We start from the raw sequence: 7609 nt of genomic DNA, 5'->3' as shown, positions 1-7609 counted from the left end.
GACTTTTGTGTTTTAATCAGACACACCATCAAGTTTCTACACCTCCGATGAACTTTGGATATATTAACATCTGATATCCTACAACGTTTTCATATGTAAAGGATTTGCCACTAATGATTCAAACTTGTGTTTTGAGCAGTGTAGAGTAGAACTTGTTTAATGTCGTTTCTCCGATCACAGATGCAGAAATGTTTTTATGTTTACTCAGCACAATGTACAATGCAACGTGTAAAAAGACATTACAAGTCATTATAATCAGTAAATATGTTCCCACTGGATGCAACAAATGCCTCGTTTGTAATGGGTTTTATTGGTTTTGTCTCGCGCTAGGACACACATCACAGTATGTTGAGGGGTGTAAGATTTCTGTCCAACGCTTGAGGCATTTGGCCAATCACAATCACAAGCCACAATTTCGTATCTTAAATCTGAAGTCATATATTCTAGCTATTCTTAAGGAAGATGAAGGCAGGGCAGAGTTTAAACCTGCATGGAGGGAAATGACAGCGGCAGTTTCTGCAAACACAATGAAGGGTGAGTAGAGAGCTTATATATTCCTTGTGTTGAGACGACTGGACAGATCTAACAGTAATACGTGACGTGGCATTAAGTCTTCTGAGTAGAACTTGCGCTGATGCTTCCATTTATAGAAAAACTGAAGTGTGTACTTGCGAGACTAGGCTTTGTGCCTTCCACTGAGGCTTTGAGAAACATGATCAAATCTTACTAATCGGCATTTGCACATCATCAGACAAATACATTGGTTTGATGCACTCATCATCCCTGGCATGAATAGCACCAAAGGAATTATTTGAAGTCATTTTAATGAAACATTCATGACAGAGTCTTAGAAATCTGCCTCTATCAGTAAATAATTCCAATAAATGTAATATTTTCTACATTAAAATGCCCATAATTAAAGCAATTACGGTTGTGCATCAGAAGGATAGCTGTGAAAATGGAGACTAAAAAGCATTTAAAAAAAAAAAAAAGGAAAAGAACAAAGCTGCAGGTTAAGCTAAATTTCCCAGCAGGCAGAATTTTTACATTTAGATTAGCTGGATTTCAGGTACTGTAAGCTACATCAAACTACCAGAAATGTGTTTCTCTTTCACAGTTCTGCATGAGCGTGTGAGAGAAGCTGTGGAGATGCCAGTGATCGTCTGAAGACCCAAACAGTGTCTCACAGTACAGCTGTCAAACACCAAACACAAACAACCTGCAGCGACGCGTCTGCATGACTGGACTCACAGATTTCACAGCTGAAACACATTCAGCTGCTTATTTGGGTTACAAATGTTTGCCATAAAAACCACGTTAACACTGTTTAAAAATATCACAAACGAACAAACTGTGACTGATAATGAACGAATGAAGCACCTCTGCCCACTAAACATTGGACGTCGGATAGACGTGCAGATCATGTCTATATTGGGTCCGTCGGTCCATGACCAATTCTGGACATCTATTCGACGTCCAAACTAGGTCCACTATTTGGACGTCCAACCATGACTCAACTTGGACGTCATATAGACGTTCAACATTGGACTTTTGAACTGGGTAATTTTTTTCGACGTCCAAACTAGGTCCACTATTTGGACGTCCAACCATGACCCAACTTGGACGTCATATTGACGTTCAACATTGGACCTTTGAACTGGGTAATTTTTTTCGACGTCCAAACTAGGTCCACTATTTGGACGTCCAACCATGACCCAACTTGGACGTCATATTTACGTTCAACATTGGACCTGAACTGGGTAATTTTTTGGACGTCCAAACTAGGTCCACTATTTGGACGTCCAACCATGACCCAACTTGGACGTCATATAGACGTTCAACATTGGACTTTTGAACTGGGTAATTTTTTTCGACGTCCAAACTAGGTCCACTATTTGGACGTCCAACCATGACCCAACTTGGACGTCATATTGACGTTCAACATTGGACCTTTGAACTGGGTAATTTTTTTCGACGTCCAAACTAGGTCCACTATTTGGACGTCCAACCATGACTCAACTTGGACGTCATATAGACGTTCAACATTGGACTTTTGAACTGGGTAATTTTTTTCGACGTCCAAACTAGGTCCACTATTTGGACGTCCAACCATGACCCAACTTGGACGTCATATTTACGTTCAACATTGGACCTGAACTGGGTAATTTTTTGGACGTCATTTGGACGTCTATGACAGGTGCAGGAAATTTACATGATTATTATAATTTTTTTAATTTACAAATGAAGAGCTCTTTTCCAAAACGCGAGTTTGTCATGTCATTTTGCTGTGTAATGAACCTATTCACTGCTCCATCCACGTTTCTAAATCGCTATATTTAAAATGTGATATATTTTTGAAATATTTAAAATATTATATTTAAAACATTTTAAATGTACTGCAAGATGCTCGTGATCTTATGTTCCAAGCGCCGAACCTAAACGCGATAATAAGAAATTATCTCACTCTCTCACCCTCAAATCACTCGATCGATTGTTTGATTTAATAATCATTGTTCAACATTTAGACTGATAACTGGAAATGCATACAAGTCTGATGCTGTAGCTCAAACAGTAGAGCGTTGGCACGTGGAGCAGATGATCACGAGTTCGAGTCCCAGGTAAAGCAAGGTGTGTGTGTGTGGGGGTGTGTGGGTGTGTGTGTGGCCGCTGTTTTGTTTGAGAGCACTGAGCGCGATTTATTGTGTGTGGCCGCTGTTTTGTTTGAGAGCACTGAGCGCGATTTATTGTAAACAAACTTTTGTGGATCGACGTCAAAAAATGACGTGCGGAAGACGTGGAAAAATGACGTGCGGATGACGTCGAAAAAAGACGTCGCCTGGCGTTACAAAACAACCCCTTCAATGGACCAAATTTGGACATCCAAAAATTACATGAAAATGACGTCACTACGACGTCACATTGCGCAGTGGGTGTGTGTTCTTACGTTTTTATCTTTTATATTAAGCAATGTGGGTAGTCATAAAAAAAACAAAAATGATTACAATAAATAAATAAATATATATATATATGATTGTCATCGGCACCCCGTCCTAAATCGCCGCCCTTCCCCAGGCTCCCGACTGGAGTGGGTGTGTGAGAGGAGGGGTGCTGGATGAGTCAGGGCTGGTGGCGTGTGATGGGGCACACCTGAAGGAAATGGAGCCTCATCACCGCAGCTGTTTAAAGGCGGGCGTACACGGTGCGAATTCGGATGGTCGGAAGATCGTATGTCCACGCACACGGCACGAGTGAGTTTAGCTGAAAATCGTACGGACGAGATGATATACGACACGATTTTACAACCTGCAAATTCCAGAAGCAATCGCACTTAGTTGATAGATGCGTTCGACTTGAAGCACCGCTGCACGCACAGAAGGATCACTGTATGACATTAAAGAACCGCGAGAGCGATAAGAGAGCACACATATCCAATGCATTCGAATAGCTCTCGCGGTACTTTGATGTCATACAGGTGATCATTCTGTGCAGCGCTGCTTCAAGTCGAATGCGCCTAATATAACTGCTCTCCCTCTCTCATAACTGCACAGGGGCGGACTGGCCATCGGGAGCACCGGGACATTTCCCCGGGCCTGACGGTCATTCTGGCCTGCCGGCTGCGATCAGGCTGACGTGCAATAGGCTGGTATGCAACAGCGAATTAATTGACGGTCTTATGAATCTATGAATCAGGCGATCGCGGAGTGAATATGACACCACCACATGACCAAACATCAGCGAAGCACTGCCTAATTGGCTATATCCAGAGGCAGGCTTTATCTTAGAAAATCGCGCAAAAAAAATGGAGCGTAAACTCAAAGGGGAATTTGGGGAAGTCGCGGCCTAATGGTTAGAGAGTCGGACTCCCAATCGAAAGGTTGTGATTTCGAGTCCCGGGACGGCAGGAATTGTGGGTGGGGGGAGTGCATGTACAGTTCTCTCTCCACCTTCAATACCATGACTTAGGTGCCCTTGAGCAAGGCATCGAACCCCCAACTGCTCCCTGGGCGCCGCAGCATAAATGGCTGCCCACTGCTCCGGGTGTGTGCTCACAGTGTGTGTGTGTGTTCACTGCTCTGTGTGTGTGCACTTCTGATGGGTTAAATGCAGAGCACAAATTCTGAGTATGGGTCACCATACTTGGCTGAATGTCACGTCACTTTCACTTTCAAAGGAGGAGCAGAGCCGGAAAGGAGAAAAGTCCTGGCCACAGATGGCGCAAGTTGCTGCCAAAACCCAGCCATGTTTCACTGAAAAAACCGAACCATTCAGTTCACCACACACAGTTCGGCACGCACTGGGACTGCTGTTCAACTTAAATCTGACAAAGCATGTAATATTTACATTACATTACAACAACAGCTATGAAAGAAAACCTCTACAAATCATTCACTCTTCTTCAATACAAATACGAACACTGGATCAGTGCATTCTCTTAAAGTGACAGTCTTTATATTAATCGAACAGCAACAACAAATAAATCACTCACTGGTCTTGATTAAAAAGCTTTTTTTACTTTAAAAAAGAATAATCTTTAATTTATAGTCCAAAATGCAATGTTGTTTTACATTTGATTATTTTAATTTCTGTGCCTAAAAACTAATGCAAGACCTACCTAAAAAAAAAACCCTGAAAGTCAGTTTATTTTAATTTGTATCTTTACTCTATTGTATTTATTTGTGCTGTTGCTTGTAGTTAGAATATTCTTAATAATAATTATTTATATATATATATATATATATATATATATATTGTTTTGTTTTTTTGAAAGTATAGTTTTTCCATAAACATAGCACATACAACGGTACCGAAACCATGACTCTAAAACCGTGAAACAAACCGAACTGTGAAAAAGTTGAACTGTTTCACCCTAATATATATATAATATTTTGGCAGACGGACACTTTCATTCAAAGCGACTTACAATAGATAAAATCTATTAAAAAAAAAAAAAAAAAAAAATATATATATATATATATATATATATATATATATATATATATATATATATATATATATATATATATATATACACATACACAAATGTGTGCATAAGCTACATATGCTTGTGTGAGAGAGAGATCGAGAGATAGAGAGAGAACTAAAAAGGCATTGGAACACGTTGCTAGAAACATCATACAGCGCTCGCTGTTCCTGTCAGACTTCAGGGAGTTTATCCTCCTGGTCAATAGTCCACATTCGCCTGGCGCTGCCGTCTTCGTCTTTCTTCTTCTGTGGTTTTCCTAGTTCGTGATTGGTCAACTTCAGATAAATCAACAAATCGGCTCGTTCAACCTGTCACGAATTCAAACCGATAGCTCACGAACTTTTTAGACATGTTTAAAAATGATCGGGAGGTCGGGAAGTGCTCGTAAGCCACTCTGCTCGGCTCGAAATTCATCGCAAATGATATGAGTCGCGACCATACGAGCATACGCGATTTCCACACGATTGAAAAAAATCGCATGCGAACTCGTACGACAGCAAAAATCACACCGTGTACGCCTGCCTTAAAAGCCCAACGCGCCTCTCCTCGGGAGACCGGTCTCTTCCCCGTGCATGCACACTGGTGTCCTCGTGGGTCCAGGAAGGGTGCGTTGAGGGACTCCCGCGCCACTAGAGACGTGAGCTGCCGGACCCGCGATCCGGATGGGAACCGCATCCGTTTACACGGCCGACGGGCCAGGATGCCGGGCCGTCCATCCCCTGCCAGCGCCGCGGCCAACGAGAGAGATGCGCCCGCTAGAGGAAGCCGCCGCCCCTCGCGCCCCGGACCGAAGAGGGGAGCGCGCGCGGCCGCCGGACTCCGCCCCCGAATTTGCTAATTCACAAGATCAATACATCCTTTGTTAAACCGTTTTGTTGAATTTAACGCATCCTTACGGAAGTGTTGAAATGAATTAATTCACTTCTAACAGCGCTTAATGGGAGGAGTGTCATACACACAGGGTGCTTCTCAATATCCCTCCTTGTTTCTAGAGGAGCTTTGAGTGAGGATACACAGATATATCCTTCGTGGAAATGTTTTTCATCAAAAAAACCTGACACACATGTAAATTCTCCTCCCCTTTGTCATCTGTTGTAATAATTTTAATTTAGATTTATTAATACATCCTGTATGGGGTATAGGGGGTGTGGCGTAATGGTTAGAGACTTGGACAGGTTTGAGGACAGGTTTGAGTCTCGGTGCTGGCAGGATTTGGGGGGTGGGTGGGGGGGGGGGGTGAATGAATAGTGCTCTCTTCCTCCCTCAATACCCATGACCGAAGTGCCCTTGAGCAAGACATTGAACCCCCAGTTGCTCCCCGGACCACTGCTCCGGGTGTGTGTGTGTGTGTGTGTGTGTGTGTGCACTTGGATGGGTTAAATGCAGAGCACCAATTCCGAGTATGGGTTACCATACTTGGCAAATGTCATGACTTCATCACTTTTCATTAACTTAGTTTATTGAACTGTTGTATAAAATCAATATCACATTTGTAACCATTCTGATAAAAAAAAATGGCACCATTGTTGAACTATATGAAATGATATAAATACATAAATTTCCTGCCCCCTTACATTGAAGGTTGTTGGCTCGATTCCCAGGGAGCACATGTTAGGTAAAAAATGTTTTTGCCTGAATGCACTGTAAGTCGCTTTGGATAAAAGCTTCAGATAAATGTAATTATGTGATCATTTTTATTGCACATTAATAAGTGAAATAACGCACTCTGATGCATGCAATCTGTTTGTTTGGTTTTTGCATACTCGATAATGTCATGATGTCTCACGAGTTCAGTATTTACACTAAACCTGCGCAGATTTTTGGCTTGCATTAATTTCACCAAGAAATTAACGAGTGAACATAACTTACGAAAAGTAACACGCCAAATTGCCCAGTTTTACCCGCATTTGGCGGGCTGACGGGTGTTTAGTTCAACCGTGTTGACAAACTATTTAAAGCTGCTTTGACACAACCAGTACTGTATAAAGCTCTTTAGAAATAAAGTTGACTTGACTTCTTTTTAAAATCAACACAAATGATGGAATACTAATGAGGCGAACAGCGATACAGCAGGTAGTTGGGATGAAACCTTACCTTTAAATATTCCTAAATATTACAAACTAAAACCTTTCACACATTATGCGACAACTGCCACAAATCAGTCTCAACATGGACTGGTGTTTTATCTCAGTCGGTTTGTCGTCAGAGAAAGCATCGACCAGTTCTCCAGCCGTGTTTGTCGCGCGCGGACAGGTGACGCGTCGTTCTTCGTCGCGCGTCCTCCGGTGATTGTATTTGCATCACTGACGGCCTGAACAGGTCCTTTAGTCACGGATGCCCGTGCTCAGTCCCCAATTACAGTCACGAGCACAAACTGATTCACTGGTGACGAAAGAAACCCGACAGCGCAGCTGTTTTATATTTAATTTGCATTTACACTGAAAGCTCGGTGATGTCATGAATTTGCTGACAGAACGGGTACGGGCGTTGGGTTCGCGTGCACGCGATACCTTACCTGATACCCACCGGATTCGGGGGGGGGGGGGACGTTACAAATAAGAGAAAATATGGACAAACATCTTTTTTGTGTGTGTAAACACTGTGTAACATATGAAGATGCCGTGT

General features: G+C 42.4%; 1 protein-coding gene across 2 annotated transcripts in view; it reads right to left on the bottom strand.

Annotated features, from left to right (window-relative positions):
• LOC132153264 (inactive dipeptidyl peptidase 10-like) overlaps positions 1 to 7609 on the bottom strand; it is a 107458-nt gene that overhangs the window by 66705 nt on the left and 33144 nt on the right. The gene's annotated exons all lie outside the window — the stretch shown is intronic.

Source organism: Carassius carassius, chromosome 11 (assembly GCF_963082965.1).
Source record: "Carassius carassius chromosome 11, fCarCar2.1, whole genome shotgun sequence".
NCBI classification, from domain to species: domain Eukaryota; kingdom Metazoa; phylum Chordata; class Actinopteri; order Cypriniformes; family Cyprinidae; genus Carassius; species Carassius carassius.
Note: the sequence above shows the minus strand (reverse complement) of the source record. Positions and strands in the feature narration are given on the sequence as shown.